At 37.2% G+C, this 17,842-nt stretch overlaps 1 protein-coding gene and 1 pseudogene across 1 annotated transcript in view; one reads left to right on the top strand and one right to left on the bottom strand.

Moving 5' to 3' along the window:
* PTPN12 (protein tyrosine phosphatase, non-receptor type 12) overlaps positions 1–17,842 on the top strand; it is a 101,704-nt gene that overhangs the window by 15,089 nt on the left and 68,773 nt on the right. The gene's annotated exons all lie outside the window — the stretch shown is intronic.
* Positions 933–1,292, bottom strand: LOC102847667 (annotated as a pseudogene).

Here is a 17,842-nt window from a genome sequence, read left to right as displayed (position 1 = left end):
TGTGTGTGTGTGTGTGTGTGTGTGTGTGTAGCACATCAAATAGCATCTGACTGGTACCAGTGGAGATTGCCCCTCCTTCTCCAGCAGAGCACCTCTGGGATTGCAGAGCAGCTTCTTGCCACTAGCCCACCGGAGCTCCCTCTTTACTAAGACTTTTAATGGCTCGGACAGAGGTCATTGTAGAGCAGTGATCTTACCAGAGTTTAGAACTTTGACCACATAGCTAGAACTAGGTTTTCGAAAGTCCTTCACACTAGGTACTGCAAGACTGAACAATTATGCCGTAATTGAACTTCAAATACTCTTCACCAAGGAACTCAGAGGTCAATTTCATCTTCAGCTCAAACTCAAGGAGTTGGATATCCTTTTAGAAATTTAGTGTAGCTTTTCTTACACACAGATTTTCCTTACCTTATATACTGACATCCTATTCATCTCATCTAAAACGTAGCATTGTATCTCCATGTCATTTAAATGTTGTTTACTTCCTACATCTGAAATCTCTTTTACTTACTTAATCTACCTTACAAACTTAGCTCAAATGTGATTGTTTTACAAAAATGGTCCATGGTCTATTCAGGCATATTTAGGCTCTTTTAATAGTTTGTCTCTGCATTACTTGGGTACTTGTCTTTGGTCTCTGCATACCTGATTTACCTTTTCTCTTTGTTTTTATTTTCCTGTTTTGGGCTCTACTCCATGGGTTGTTGAATAAAGCAATCTTACAGCCTTTGAGTTGTGTTGCTGGAGAAGAGTATTGAACATACTGTGGACTACCAAGAGTACAAACAGGTCTTCCTGGAGAGGGTGAAACCAAGTTGCTCCTAGGAGGCAAGGATTTTGGAACTCCGTCTCACATACTTTGGGCGTATTGCCAGGAGGGACTACTTCTTTTTCTTTTTTAAGTTTTGTGTTTTATTTATTTAAGAAGTTCAGGCCTTGACTGTGTATTTCCACAGTGGGTACAGGCACTCTTTTCACTGTTGCTTCTTGGTCTTCAGGTTCTCCTCGTGCTTGTTGAGCCTTTGGCACATGGCACATGTTTTCTTGGGCTGCAGATCCAGGGGTTTGTACTTCTTGCCCTTATTGTATTTTCTGAGGTTCTGCTTCTGAGTCTGGTTAATAGTAAGAACATGGGCAGTGGATTTTTGGACTCTTTGGAGAACTTAGAACCTGCTCCACCTGTCACTGGCAACGTGCAGCTGGGAAGGCTCCGCTTTCAGATCGTCCAGCTGTTCCAACAGCTCCTCCTTCTTCTTGCCACGAAGATCCTGAGCCTTGATTTTGGCCATGGCTGAGTGAAAGAACCCGACTGCCCCCTGATCCAAACCTAAGAGAAAGCGAGGATCTAGTTCTTGAAGAGGGACATCATACTTGGAAGGGTAGAGGGACAGTATGGGAGAAGGATAAGATGGAGTGACACATTAACAGGGGTAATAGGGATAAGTGTATCAGAGGCAGTCAAATTGACTCAGGACGGGGTTCAAAGCTATTGTGTATAGGGTTGATGTGAGTTGCAGGCAGCTTGATGGCACATAACAACAATATGATGGATATAACCCATCTCCTTTGACCTTGGTTTTGATGAATAGCTCAGAATGATTTGAAATTGCTATATCTCAATTTCAAATTCCAGAGTGATGTAAGATGGATATTGTGCAGTCTAACTGTAGGATAGACCGAGTTGGAGATTGTATTGATAAGTATGTGGAAGAAATTTTTCACAGATAAAGGGAGGGATGATGGTTCACAGACTTGGCAGTCAGCCCAAAAAGTATTTCCTACAAAGTCCGTGAAGCAAAATTGGAAAGGAGGGGGGGGCAGATTATTAAGCTACTATTTTAAGGTTCCAGTCCCAAACCCCACCCACCTTCTTTCAGAGATGCAAATAAGAAGTACAGAGAGCCCTTGTGACTTGAGAAAACATTCTTTTGGTTCTAATAGGGTGTTATTTCATGTATACGGTACTCATTAAACATCAGACAAGTTTTATGGTTTCTGTGTGGAAGCTATAAGACAATCTATGGGGTAAAAAAAGACAATCTATGAGCTGAGTATTTATGGTACTGAAGAGTTAATAAACAATTGTTTAAGTATATAAAATGCTAAAATAGGTAACCATAAAAATAAAAAAAATAACTGTTCCAAAAATTTTTCCAAAAATTTTTCCAAAATATTACATCTAGTCACTGTATCTTTATTTGCTGAATATATTTACATATGCCCAGATCTAACACTAGCTGAATGACTATTTTCTTCCTAATAGGTTTTACACTAATTCACTAACTGGTTCCTTTAGTTCACAAAGTATCTAAAATTTACATAATGTAATACTGCCTTTTTTTTTGTGCCTGTATGTCTACTTTTGCCTTTGGGCCTTCCTCTACATGTGCACTTTTCTTGTTTACTCATTGCTTTACTTGCTTGTGTGTCTACAATTCATTGATGTGTGTTGAAAGTAAGTGTAAGAGAGAAATGGAGTGGTATTACAGCTCAGAAAATTCCCGTCACTTATGCTTTATGTATAATTCTTTATTTCTAATACTGTAAATAGAGATTGTATGCATGCCAAGGAGGAACACAGAGTAAGTGGGTAATTAATCTTTCTTTATGCTGTAGAGTCAATTTCAATTCATCAAACCCAAAAAGACAGAAGAACTGAGCCTTGGTGTTTCCCAGGTTATAGTCTTTATGGGAGCAGATAGCCAATTCTTGTTTTTTACAGCAACAAAACAGAACTACTAGTGGTTTTGAACGATGGACCTTTTGGTTATTTCCTGAGCACTTAACCATTGTGTTTCTAGGCCCTATTTGGATACTTTATAGTTGTCCTTCTATTTTTCTTGGCCATAGCAGATCCTCAAGCATGTTTTGAAAGGCAGTTAATTACATGAGAGGAGATTGCCAGTCCTTCCCCTGAGGGGCAGTTGGTGGATTTGAACCTTTTTGTGCCTTTGTGATTGCAGCTCGGATTCTTACGAGTAGGCCAGCAGACCTCCCTTTCATTGAGCTATATCAAAAGAGTTACACATCAGAAGATGAAAAAAAGATGTAATGAAAGAGCTGTACCTTTCATTACTGCCCTCTTTACTTCCCTTTATTGAAACATCACTTAACATCTGTTTTTTTGCCTGCTTTTCGAGTCTTTTTTTCTGTTTCATTATTGACTCTTCTTCTAGTTGTATGATTATTTTTCTTCCCCACTATTCTGTCCTTGAGCCGCTTCTCATTATTCACTATATAAGTCCTCATTTGATATTTTTATTCACTCATGTGACTTCAGTATTATCTTGAAGGATTTCTGATTATTACCTTTATCTCTAGTCTGCCTCCTAACTTCTGATCTTTGGAAAATAGTGTCTGTGACATGGTACAGAGCAACTTGTTAGGAAAACATTTACAAAATGTTGGACAACATTTATAACAAAACTAGGTGACACTAAATCTCTACTCAGAAATAGTATATAATAGGGAAATCTGTTACTTGCATGTTAACCTATTTTTTGATTGACAAGTTGATACACAATCCGTTTATATCTGGCTTGACAGGCTTTCCCCCTCCATCTTTATTAATTGAATTTCTGAAAGATATGCAATGCATTAACAATGTACAAAAAGTTAAAACTTTATAGAAGAATAGAGTAGGAGTGGTGTCACACCCTATTTCTCTATGTTATATATAAATAGGTACCTTCATTACTTTCCAACTTGTTCTTGTTGATTTTTGTTGTTGTTAAACTGAGTAAATATATGCATGTTATTGCTGTCTTTGCTAAGTGCTGTTGAGATAGTTAACAACTCATAATGGCCCTGAGTACAACAGAATGAAATGCTGCCAGGTCTTATGCCATTCTCACACTCATTACTATGCTTGAGCCCATTCCTTGATGAGGTTCTCCTGTTTCCCCCCAAACCCCCTTGGCTTTATGAAGTATGATATTTTTCTTTAGGGCCTGGTCCTTCCTGATAATTTGTCCAAAGTATGTCAGATACAGTTATGCCAGTGTCCCGGTCTTTCTCATTCTTGGAGTCACTATGAGTCACCTCCGACTCGACAGCACTTAATGACAACAGCATAGAGAGAGATCAGTTGGCCTAGTGGACAGAAAGTCATGCTCTCAAGCCAAAGGTGATTGACTCTAATCTGCAGCCCTCAGGCCTGCCTTTACTTGTTTTTGGTGAAACATTCTTCTAGGTTGTGTAACCCTGGTATGTCCACTTGCTGTACAGAGGCAACTCGTGGTTGTCATGGAGCTGAACACTGACACTGATGTATCAAATGTGAGAATGGTTTCTGTGGTGGACAGTGTTTGGTGCAGCTCTCTGATTAAAACAAGCTGGAAGCAGGAATGGCATCCACTTCCGTAAATAGTTTGCCTCAGGAAACCCTATGAACCTGGAGAAAGGACGAAAGATATACCTCTGTCCATGTCTTTTGTTCATGGGGTCACTATGAGTCGTCTCTGACTCGATGGCAATAACAACATGTCAGATACAGTTGACATCATTGCCTCTAAGTAGCATTTTGACTGTATTTCTTCCCAAGTAGATTTACTTGGTTTTTGTTATAGCCCATAGTTTATTTTATATTCATTGCTAACATCCATATTCCTTATTTATTATCTAGCTTTCATATCTATATGAGGCTCTTGAAATGCCTTGGCTTGGACATATTCAAATCCCCAAGGTGACATCTTTACTTTTGAACACTTTAGAGGAGGGATCATTTGTAACAGATTTGCTTACTACAATACATTGATTTCTTGACTCCTGCATTTGTGAGTGTTGACTATAGATCCAGTTAAATCCTTAACTACACTGTCTTTTCTTAGAAATGTTAACTATATTTCTTGGTCTAATTACAATGCTACTAACATTTAAGATCTTTGAGAAATTCTTTTGATCTAGTTACTGCCTTTCCATAGTCACATAGCCTGCTAAACAAGACACACTACAACACCTGTCCAGACTCACTAGTGTCAAGTTGGTATAGTACATAGCAACCCTCCATTGGATTTCTGAGCCTGTAAGGGGGCCTTGTTTCCCAGAGTTGTTGATTAGCTAATTTTCAGAAATGTTTATATTTACTTCAGTGAAAAATACTAAGCACTCAAACTCAAGCTGACCCTGGAGGTGGGGATGGGGCAACTATAAATTGCATGATAAGAGATTGCTCATCTTTTCCCCAAGAAACCAGTGGTGGATTCAAACCTCCAAAGGGGTGCTGCCTTAGGGTTAAAAAACAGCACAACTCCATGTGGTCTGTGTCATCAGAGCTCTTGAAATCCAAGGCAGTGCTTACTAAATGAGATAATATTAACTCTGAAAAAAAGGAATTCATTGAAGGGATATGAGGTAGATGAGATTTTGATAAAACAAACAAATTTAGAGAATATTTGAAAAATTAGGCTATTTGTGAGCAGCCTGGTATCGTCAAACCTTTCCTGAAAAGGGCTTCGTAAATGAGAGTTTTAGGTTTTGCAGACCACCTATGAGTCTATACTGCATACTCTTTTAAACCATTTGTAAATGTAAAAGCAGTTTGTGATGCAGTCAGTAGAACTATGCAAATAAAATAGTCCACCAAACGAATTAGTTTGGTAAATAAGAAAAGCCCAAGATCCCTGCACTGAGAAACCCTTAGAAAATCTCAAGAGGGAACTGTAGCTCTGTAGATGCTGAGATATGATGGCCTTCCTGGCTCAAGAGTGAGAAAACTCAGCACCTTAGGACAGGGAAACTCACTGGAAAAATGTGGTGCCTCTAGGCATTTTGCAGAGGTAAGAGTTGCTCTTTAAATTGTGAGAGCTGCATACCTTTGAGCTTACTGGTGGAGTTGGATGCTCTGGTTACTTACTGATGGAGCTATAGAGCTAAGCAAGCAGAAGCCTTGGGCCTTTAGCAATGGGAAATGATGTAATTTCTGAGCACCAGAAAGAAGTGCGCCTGTTGGTGTGGCTGAGAAAGCCATTCTACTTGATGAACTGTATTCTGAATTGATTCTGATCATAAAGTGTTGCCTTTCACTTCCCTGATGAACCTCATAATTGAGAGTATAGTGTCTGAGTGGCCATTGGAATAAATTATTGAATCCAGCAGAAAGTACCATGTGAGGAATAGTTGGTGTCAGAATTGGTAAAAATTTTGGAGCGAGAAGACATGTCAGACTTTGTGTCATAGGAGTTCTTAAGACATTGCTGAAACATTTAGATCGAAGGGTTTCCTTAGGTTGCTGTGCTAGTTAATTTAAGTTTAGGAGGAGCTGTCTTTGTTCTCCCTCTATATGAAGAAATTATTACAGAATGAAGCCAATGTAGTGAAAAGTGGAACTCTAGTGGCTTAATGATAAGGAGTTGCCCCTCCAATCAAAAGTTCTCAGTTCAAGGGAGCTCTGGTGGCCTAGTGGCAAGACCCTGCACTGCAGTCCCAGAGGTACGTGGTTCAAATCCACCAGATGCTCTGCTGGAGGAGGGGGCAATCTCCTCCTGTACCAGTCAGATCTGATTTGACAGTACACATAAAAATAATACAATAAAAATTTTAAAAAAAAAAGTTCTCAGTTCAAATTCACCTGCTGCTCCCAGGAGAAACGTGGGCAATCTCCCATTTGATGTCCTACTTCTGTAAACCTTCTGGAGGATCAGCTATGAGTCACTTTTGACCTGACAGCGCATTACAATAATATATAAAGAGCCTGCTGCAGAATGAAGCATGTACAGTGGAAAGTGGAACCAGAAAATTGGGAGAGATTTCATGAAATCTTTTGAGTTTGATTCAGCCATTTTTGGAATCTTTCTTTAGATTTCATTTCTGTAAGTTAATTTGATTTAGGTTAGTGTCATTTGGAATTAAGAGTCTTGACTAAATTGGTGATTTTGGCTTACATTGGTACAGTACTTATTTGGATCCATTTAGTAGGTTGGTCAGATTATATCTTTAATTTACAAATGAGAAACTAAGGAAATAGAAACATCAGTCACATTGAAGTCTTCTGTAATATAGCACAGTTTACTTTAGTTCAAGGTAGGAAGTGACTAAATTCATTCACTATAGAACTACAGCTAATGTTGGAAACCATTGTTTGAGACAGTAATACTCTTAATTGAATGTAACATAATAACCTTTGATACCAAGGAAAAAATGGCCTGCTAGTTTGAGCACAACTCTGATGGAGTTAATTTACTCATAAATTCAGAAGTAACTTTTGAGAGTTGAATACTAGATAGAACAAATGGATTAATGCAAAGTTAATTGATCTTTGCTAAATTATGCATTAGATTGAGTGGATTTTAACAGTTAGCAAAACTAATAAGTGATGGGAGTTAAAAATGAATGAAAATTTACTGGTTCAGAAATGATGATAGGAGAAGAGTTGATGTTTAGATTGTAGTGTTGGTAAAGAAAATTGGATATATTGTGTACTAGCAAAAGAATGAAAATATTAGTCTAAAAAGATACAACCACAATATTTGAATGTCACGAAACTGACCTACTTTGGGCATGTTATCAGGAAAGAGCAATCATTACAAAAGAGTATCACATTTGATAAGTAGAGGCCTGTAAGAACCAGACAGACCTCTAAGTTGTACTGACGATAGCTACAACAGTGCACTCAAGTATAGGACGAAACAACATTTAGCTCTTTTATATATAATAATAAGGCGACCGTGAGTTGGTGCTAACTTCATGACAACTGACAAAACAAGACGCTTTGTGCCCTTTAAGCAATAAATCCTCACCCTCTTTCTCCCTGACTCTATACCTGGTAACTACTAATATACTTTCTTGCCCCATTTGTTTACTATGTTGTTGTTGTTATGTGCAGTACAGTATAGTTGACTATGACTCATAGTGATCCTGTGAACCATAGTTCTGTACCTTGCCCTATCCTGAGCCAGCCTTGCCATCTCTGACACATCTGACTCTATTGCCATAGTCATTGTGTTGGTCTTATCTAAGGTCTCCCTCTCTTGCACTAACCCCCTATTCTTTCAAGCATTGTCCTTCTCCAAGGAGTGGTCCCTCCTGGTAACATGCCTAAGGTATGTGAGAGTAGTATTTCAGTACTCTTCTCCAGCACCACAAATCATAAACATCAATTCTTTTTCCAACATCCTTACTCATTGTCTAGCTCTCAGATATGTAGCATGCAATTGTGAAGACCGTGGTCTGGATCAGAAGCACCTTAGTTTCGAGACTGACACCATTGCTCCTTAGCACTCTGGATTGGCCCCTGTCCGTAGATATTCCCAGAACAGCTCACCTTTTTCTTTCCTAACTGCTGATGTCAGGAGTGTTGATTGTTGACCCAAAGAAGATAAAATTGTTAAAAACCTCAATCTTTTCTCCATCTATAATGATACTGCCAATAGGTTTGGAGGTGAGGATCTTTGTTTTCTTGATGTTGAGATGCAATCTGTATTGAAGGCTACAGTCCTTAGGTGCTATCAAACAGATCAGAACCCTACCCTAACCTGAAACATCATGATTTTCTCCATACTCAAGCCTGTTGTTGCTGGACTGTGTCACTAGTTAAGGGTCCTTGTAACTTTTGCTGACCCTCTACTTACTTTTCCCAGCATGTATCTTTTGCTTAGTCCTGCCCACTATGACATCTCCCTCCCAGTGGCTCCTTGAGGTGGCAGCCCCAGGCTACTTCTGGCTCTTTATTGCTGCTGTTGTCTAGGTCCCAGTCTGATAAAGGAATCTCTGGCCCAAAGGGACACACCCTGTAATCTGATTCTTTCTGGTGGCGAGACTCTCAGCTTCTTCCTCTAAACCTCAATTTAAATCTAGTAAGATGGCAACACAAACCAATCCCATCATTAGTAGTCTACACACCTTGTTTGCATGTTCTCACCCAAAAAGATACTATTTATCATTAGCATAACCCCTCCCAGCCTTGTAGTGCAAAGTCAGAGCTGGTGGATCAGAAAGCCGTTTTTGAAAAATTCTATTACACTACACCATCTTACTGAATAGGAAATTTTATTATTGTTACTTTTTTTAGTTGTAGGGATTTTAAATGTTAAACCTTTATCAGATACATTACTATTTTATCCTACTCTGTAGGTTATTTCTTTGCGTTCTTGATAAAGTTTTGTTGTATATATTTTTTTTATTTTGGTGGAGTCCAGTTTGTCTTTTCTTCATTAAATTTTTGGCATTTGATGTAAGAATTCCAGAAATTAGATCTGGAACTCTTACCCCTATGCTTTCTCTAAGAGTTATTTTTAATTTATACATATATTTATCTAGATCTAACATATATATGATTGATTTTTAGTTAATTTCTTATATGTTGTGAAATGAGTCCAGCTTTATCCTTTTACTTGTGGAGTTATAGTAGTCTTGACACCTTTTATTGGAGATTTTTCCCCCCATCGCATGGACTTGGCACAGTTGTTGAAATCTGAAATGTTTAAAAGTCTGAGTTTGGATATTAATTTCATCAGCAGCCAGTTTTGTAAAGGCTAAGTGCTGTTGTTGCCTTTATTTTTCAAAGTTGAAAATTCATGATGAGGGAGTTCCCCAAAGCCGTGCTGTTACTACTGCTGTTTCCTACTTCGAATGCAAAATTATTCACTTCAGAGAGCAGATTGCAATCAGAGGTTAAAGTGTGAAATGATGATAAAAGCAAAATGAGATGAAATCATCTGTTTCATTTTAAGGAAGAACTTGATGACAGCAGAAAAGAGGGTGGGGAGGGAAATAAAGAGGAAGCACAAATTTATTGAGACCCTTGTATATAGGTACTTTACATATTTGTGATATTTTCCCCTCCTTTTTTTGAGGGGGACAGCATTCACCTGTCAGCTTTATAAAATCAGAAACTAGGAAATGATCTAATTTCTCCCTCTTCGTTAGTCTGTTCCTGCCCCCTGAAGTTTCTTTAGACTATTTTATAAGTAATGCTCTTTAGGGGGCCTTGTTTGTTGTAGGAAGCAGAAAATTTCTGTGTCTTTTGGATTTGTTACGCAAAACTTAGAAACTTGTCACTAGTGTAAAATATTTTTGGTTGACATATTTATGAAATTCCTAAATGGTTATCAGTTGGATAGACTCAGGGCTATACTTTAGTTCTAGTGGGCTTGGTTTCGTTTTCTTTAGCAACAGTTTGAACTTGCACATGAGTAATTGATGATCTGTTGCACTGTCAGCTACTGGCCTCATTTTGACTGCTGATACTGAGCCTGCCAACTCTTTCCATTAGTATAGTCAGTTTGATTTCTGTGTAGTCCTTCAGATGAGGTATATGCAAGCATAGTCGTTGTACCATTAAATTTACAAAATTCTATCATTCAATCTCCAGCCTCCTTTCTGTCACCAAGGCCTTATTTTAAAATTACCATTCCTTCCTTCTTTCCAAATTTTGCATTTTAGTCAAGTTATTATTGATACATTTAATTACATGTTCAATCAGTTTCAGACTGCAAAATTTTGGTGGAAATCTTAAATTTCTTCATCTTTGACTTTAGTAATTGATGCATATATTTGAATAATAGCTGTAACAAATCTTCCTTGAATGTACGTAGATACTACCGTGTCAACTGACAGCATTGTAAGTTAGGATAAATCTTCAAATGTTCCTTTTGACTGTGAATGCAACACCATTCCTCTTCAATTTCTTATTTTTGGCATAGTAGATCATATGATTATCTGATTTCAGAATGGCCAGTAGCAGTCCATGTGAACTCACTAATCCCTAGGATGTTGATCTTTATGTATTCCATTCCATTTTTTTATAACTTCCAAATAGTTGTGCCTAAAGATATAAAACATACTGTTCAGGTGATACTTGTTAAGAAACTTTGGTGATGTAGTGTGGTCTATGAATCTCTTCTGACTGGAGGGTGCATAACAATAAAATTACCACCATTGTAGACTTAGCAGACAGTGTTGTTGTTAAGTGCCTTCAAGCCACAGGCGACTCATAAGAGACCCTATGAAGGAGAGTCCTCGACTCTTGGGTGCCTTTTATCCTCTCTCCAGGTTCATAGCGTTTAGGGAGGCAAGCTATTATGGAAGTGGATGCCACTCCTCCTTCCAAGCTTGTTTTCATAGGGGAGCTCCACCCCACTCTCTGTCCACATTGGGTAGCCAACCATTAACATATTTGACACATCCGTGTCACAGTGTTCAGCCTCACAGCAACCAAAAGTGACAGCAGTACGGCAACTTGTACACCAGGGCTATACGACCTAGAGGAATGTCTAGCAGACAGTACGGTCTCTTAAAATTCTTCAGCTCATTCACGATAGTGCAGTTATAGTCAATACATAAATAAATGAATATGATTTTTCATTACTGGCCATAGTTTGTCTTGGTGTAGCATACATGTAAAATGTGGCAAATATGTGATGTGCAGAGGCATTTGGTAGTAGACTTATGTTTATTATAGTGTTTTGACCTTGTCCTCTAAACCAAAGTAAAAATTGGTATTTGTGTTTTGGGTAAAAGCTTGCTTAGCAAATTAAACTGCTATTCATCAATTCATATAAAGATTGTTCTGTGCTGTTTGCATCTAACCTACCCCATCCATCTATTTTCTCTGTCATATCTTGCCTTTTCATTTTTGCTTTTGGATAAATGTTGATCTTTTTATATAGTTGTTTTTTAAAAAAGACATTCTTTTCCAAGTTTATTGCTTATTTTAGAGGACAATCAATTATTAGACTGAAAGGTGACTTTGAAGAGTGACCTCAGTTTCATGGTTATAAGGAATGTTAGTGATGTTCTTGTTTTAGGTGCCATTCAGTCGACTGCAACTCATAGGGACCCCTATAAATAACAGAGCTGAACTCTGCCTGTCCTGTGCCATCCTCATCATCTCTGATATAGTTACTGTGTCAGTTCATCTCATTGAGAATCATCTCTCCTTTTCTGATACATTACCTTTTTAAGCATGATGTCTTTTTCCAAGGACTGGAACCTCCTAGCAACTTGCCCATAATATGTGAGACAAAGCTTCAAAGTGAACATCCTTTCCTCCAAGGAGCACCCTGGTTGCACTTTCTCCATGACATAATTACTTGTTCTTTTGACAGTCAATGGGATATTCCAGACTCTTCTCAACTGTCACAGCTCAAAGGCATTGATTCTTCTGTCATCCTTCTTTATTGTTCGACTTTTAGAGGCATAACAAGTAATTGAAAAGACTGTGGACTGGATTAAGTGACCCTTTTAACTGACACCCTTGCTCATTAACACCATAGAGAGGTCCTTTACTACAGATTTACCCAGTGCAATACATCTTTTGATTTCTTGACTACTGAGTCCAGGGGTGTTGATTGTGGAACCAAGCAAGATAAAATTTTTGACAACTTGAGTCTTCTCTCCATTTAACATGATAGTGCCTGTTGACCCAGTGGTGAAGATTATTGTCTTCTAGATACTCAGATGTAATCCACATTGAACATGATAGGTCTGTTTTGTTTTTTTTACGCTTTTGCAGCTAGCATTTTACGTCCTCTTTGATTTCAGAAGCAAGGTTGTGTCATCGAGTCTAGCTTTACAAATTATTTTCTCAGTATACAGTCAGAGGAAATTATGCAATTGATGTAATTGTCCCACAAATGTATGATCCTGAGCCTTCAAACCCAGAAGTATCAACAGGTCTAGTGGCATAGTGAGTGAAGAGTTGCACTGTTAATCTAAATGCTGTCACTCTATCAGTTTAAATCTACGCAAGAAATTTGCTGTAGGGTTGCTGTGAATTCTGACTCCACATCAGTGAGTTTTACAGGCTTTTTATAAGAAAGTGTCCATCATGTCAAGTAGATTTCATAAGTGAGAGTTTGGAATCAAGGATTCTGAGGCTTCGTCTGACATACTTTGGTCATGTTGTAAGGAGGGACCAGTCCTTGGAGAGGGACATCATGCTTGGGAAGGGTGGAGGGCAGGCGCAGGAGGGGAAGGCCCTTTGAGAGATGGATTGATTCGGTGACTGGGGCATTCGGGATGAGTGTGTCGGAGACAATAAGATTGGCACAGGACAGAGCAGAGTTTAGAGCTGTTGTACATAGGGTTGCTATGAGTCGCAAGCGACTTGATGGCACATAACAACAACATAGTGAGAGTTTGGAATCAAACTTGAATTTGTCAGTTAGAATTCATGGTTAATTTTGTCAAAAAATACTGAGGCAGATGGGACATTTACATTAAATTTTCTAAAAAAAAAATTACAAATGGAGATTAAGAGTTCATTCAGTTAATAGATGAAATTGAGTTTTATTTTGTTTTTAAAGTGGTGGGAGAATTGTTCCTGTTTGTGAATTTCAGTTATATATCAGTTGTCCTAAAAGGTAAACCTGTAGTCATTTTAGGAGGAAGCAAAGTTGGAAGATGGAAGGGAAACAGGACAGAATTCTAGTCTGCTAATTTGGTTCATTGCTCTTCTTTCCTTTTCTTAATCCTGAACTACTACTTCTTTCATTTTTCTACCCTTTTATTGCCCTTCTGCTACTCTTGTACCTTGCTTTTCACCTATGAAGAAAGGTAGTTAGATAATGTAATCAGAATTGTCATAATGGCAAAACATTATGAAAACAAGGAGTTGATCTAAGAATCCTGGAAATGTTAAATTGACACCAATTTATGCATTAGGTGCTTAATGAAATCTCACCTATTTCTCAGTATTACATCCATTTTACAAATAATGAAACAAGATAGGTACTTGGCTAAATAAATTATTATATATGCTTGCTTTGCTTACAAAATAATAAACACTATAAATCATGTATAACTGTGTACTGTATACGTAAACTAAAAGAATAATTACCAGTTCTCTTCAGGTGGAAGTATGTTTGGCCTTTGACATTTATGACATGTTCTAGCTAGATTTATCATTTGAGCTGTAGATGTGATTACATTATAGAAGATACCCTCTAAAATAATTTACTTCTGAAAATTAAACATTTAACAGGTGGAAGGTTGTTAATCAGAATATAGTAAGAGTTTTTATTTATCATTAAAAAGTATTCTTGGTAGGTCTATTATACTAAGGTATGAATTTTTCTAACATAATGCAATTACGAGAAATGCAAGAATGGATATAAAAGGGATGCCAACTTCGTAATAACCAGAGAAATACAAGTTAACTAATTTGGGAGTGGTGGCAGGAAGGGGGAGGTTCCCACCAGATTTGCACTAAAATTCAGAAATTCATAACAGCAAATACTGCCAAGGATATAGAGATGCTGGCATTCTGAATCTGTGGATGAGAGTAAGTAACCTTGTTAACCCCTTTGGTCACTTCAAGTAAGTTTGATAGCGTGTATACATTCTGATTAGCATATCAACTTCTAAAATTTTTCCTTGTAAATATTATGCATAAAGTACTTTATCCAGGTATGTTAGGTGTAGCAATTTTTGTGAAACAGAAATTAACTGTTGACTAAATTGACTAAGTAAATTGACTAAGTTAACATGATTGGTTACCTCAAGAGAGAAATGTAGAAGTAGAGGAGGATTTTGCTGTCTCATTTTATACTTAAGTGCAGATAAAGAGTTATTAATAGCAGACTTGAACCTACTATCCTTAGAAAGACTTGCTTACAAGGTTGGTCCTTGGCTGGTATTTGAGAATTTAGATTTCTGGAGAGTTCCTACAATTAACAGAAATGATACAAGTTGCTCACTGTACCTGAAATGTACGGATGATACGGGTTTGTGCTGAACACCTGCTTTCCCTTCTGAGTCTGGAATTTTGTTATGTGTTAGACAGAGATGTCTGTGTGATGAACTCCTAATAAAAACCCTAGGCATATAGTCTCTAATGAGCTTCCCCAGTAACCAGCACTTCACACATGTTTCACAATTACTTACTGGAGAAAGTAACCGCACCTGTGTGACCAGTGACATTGAGAGACTTAAAGCTTGTGCTTATTTTCTCCCCAAACTTGTAGCTTTCCCCTTTGCTTATATCCATTACTTATAACAAATCATAGCTGTGAATATCACTATAATATGACAATATATATAGAGAGGGATAGTCCTGTGAGTCTTCCTGGTGAATCATCAATCCTAGGAAAGAGGTCTTGAGGAGCTGGCACAGATTGCCAGTGTGGTTTGAATGTTTTTGTATTCATGTATTATTTTTATAAATGCAAAGACTATATGTAGAAATTATATTGTGCATGTATACATATAAACATAATAACTTCATCATCCAAAGGTATATGGATATGTTTTATATGCATATTGAGCCCATTTATCCTGTATGATTTTATCATGATGGTAAAAAGTGAAAGCCTATCATAGTGACACTATAAGTTGTATAATGAAGAAATACATCAAAATGTCATTTATTGGCTTCAGGTATGTTACTTAAAACAAAGGCACATTCCTTGAAGTGTATTGTTTTTGTTAGGTTATACTTCATATTTTGCTCAGTTTCATATATTAATAGAGTGGCACACCACAGAGATCAAGTTCCATAGGTATGTTTTCTACTTTTAGACAGGTCTCTCAGCTTCACTATATTGAATTAATGTATCCAGTTTCTCACTATGTGATCCTTTGAATACGGTTATCAGTGCCTTTTATGATAACCAGAACATGATTTGTTTTATTGAGTATACATGTGGAAGACAGTAGAAGCTATGGAAAAAAAATAGAAAATACAAGAAATTATCTAGAGTGGACAGAAAGTTCTAAAGTGGCATATTGATCGTTGTTGTGTTGTTATGGTGCATGTACAACAGCCCTAAACCCTGCTCTGTCTCTTGACAATCTCACTGTCTCTGAATTATCCCAGTGATGGAAACAATCCATCTCATTGAGGGTCTTCCTTTACTGCGCTGTCCCTCCACCCTCCCAAGCGTGATGGCCCTCTCCAATAACTGCTCCCTCCTTGCAACATGTCCAAAATATGTCAGACGAAGCTTCAGTAAATCCTTGCCTCCAAGAAGCAGCCTGGCTTCACCCTTTCCAGGATGAACTTGTTTGTTCTCCTAGCAGTCCATGGTATATTCAGTACTCTTCTCCAGCACCAAAGCTCAGAGGCATAAACTCTCCTTCTATCATCCCTAGTCATTGTACAGCTCTCTGAAGCAAGTGATTGTAAAGATTATGGCCTGGATCAGGTGCACCTTAGTTTCTAGACTGACATCATTGCTCTTCAGTACTTTGGAAATATCCCTGATAGCAGAATTTCCCAATGCAATTAGTTTTTAATTTCTTGGAAGTTGGTACCAAGAGTGTTGATTGTAGAACCAAGCAAACTAAAGCTGCCAACAATCTCAATCACTTCACCATCTATCATGATGCTGCCAGTTGGTCCATTGGTGAGAAACCTTGTTTTCTTGATGTTGAGTTTCAATCCATATTGAACGCTGCAATCTTTGACCTTCTGTAGCAAGTGCTTCAGGTCTTACTCAGTTTCAGCAAGCAGGGTTTTGTCATCTGTATAAGTCATGGTAGTGATAGGATAAAATAGATAAACAGATAACTACTATACCAAATTTTCTTAGAACCAATTGTTACTTTTATGTTACTTTGTTACTCAATTCAGATACTATAATAGTAGTTTTGTTAATTACTGTGAGACTGATGTTCCAGTGAAAGAAACTGAAAAAAGAATAGTCTGAGTGATACTTTGGGTAATCCATTTGTACAAGTAATTACTACCAGTAATTACTATGAACAATATCCCCATACCTCCTATTAAGAGAGTTTATAAAAACTTTATGAGATATAATTTACATGCCAAATGTTACACATTTATTACTATTTCCAGAACATTTCATCACGCATAAAAAGCAGTCCTGCCTTGTTTCCTTCTACTTTCAACCACCTGGCAACTACTCATCTGCTTTCTATTGGTGTAGAGTTGCCTGTTCTGGATATTATAAAAATGGATTCATGTATTGTGTGGCTTTTTGTGTGTGATTTCTTTTGCTTAGTACAGTGTTTTTTAAGCTTTGTCCATACTGAATGTACTAATATTTTATTTTTTATGACTAAATAATAAATACTTAATTGTATGAATATATAATTTTATCTTTGTCTGTTAATGTACATTTGAATTGTTTCCATTTCATGACTACTCTGAATTAATGCTGCTTTGAAAATTTATGGGCAAATAATTTTTTTTTAAAATTTGATTTTAACAAAAGTTTATAGGAAAGTTGGATTTTCATTCATTCACAGTTGCACATTTTCCTGTCTCATCAGTTTACCTTTTTTCACTTTTAAAAAAATATATTCATTTATTGTTGTATAATTTCCTCTCTTCCCTTCACCCCTCCCCCAGTTCACTTTGCTATGTACCTCTTATTTATTCTGGACTTTTGTCATACAAATAATACCTAATCATATATTTCTTTTAAATAGTTATTTCTTTCATCTCTTCCAATGCAGTGTTTTTTTAATCTCCTCTTAGTTTTCCCCCAACCCCCATGTCTGTCCTGTTTTATAACAGTGGTATTTTACAGTATTTGTCCATTTGTGACTGAGGTATTTCACTCACCTTAATATCCTCCAGGGTAACCCATATGTAATATTTTATGAGTTACTTGTTTTTCAGTGCTGCATAGTATTCCATTGTGTGAATATATCATAGTTTTTCTTTATGCAAATTTGTTATGGGTATTGTATTTTCTGTATACTGAAAACATATGCCTGGGAATATACCTAGGAATAAGGAGGTTTTTATTATGAATTTAAAATTTATGTCGTCCAGGAAGTATTAAAAGAAGATGGAAAGAATATACTGAGTTACTATATCGAAAGGAATTGGCAGACACAAAAGAATTTCATGAAACAGCATATGAGCAAGAGCCTATGGTGACAAAAGAAGTAGTTCAGGCTGCTTTGAAGGAAATGGCAAAAAATAAGGCTC

Source organism: Elephantulus edwardii, unplaced genomic scaffold (genome assembly GCF_000299155.1).
Source record: "Elephantulus edwardii isolate Elephantulus edwardi_28Jun2011 unplaced genomic scaffold, EleEdw1.0 scaffold00022, whole genome shotgun sequence".
Taxonomy (NCBI): Eukaryota; Metazoa; Chordata; class Mammalia; order Macroscelidea; family Macroscelididae; genus Elephantulus; species Elephantulus edwardii.
Note: the sequence above shows the minus strand (reverse complement) of the source record. Positions and strands in the feature narration are given on the sequence as shown.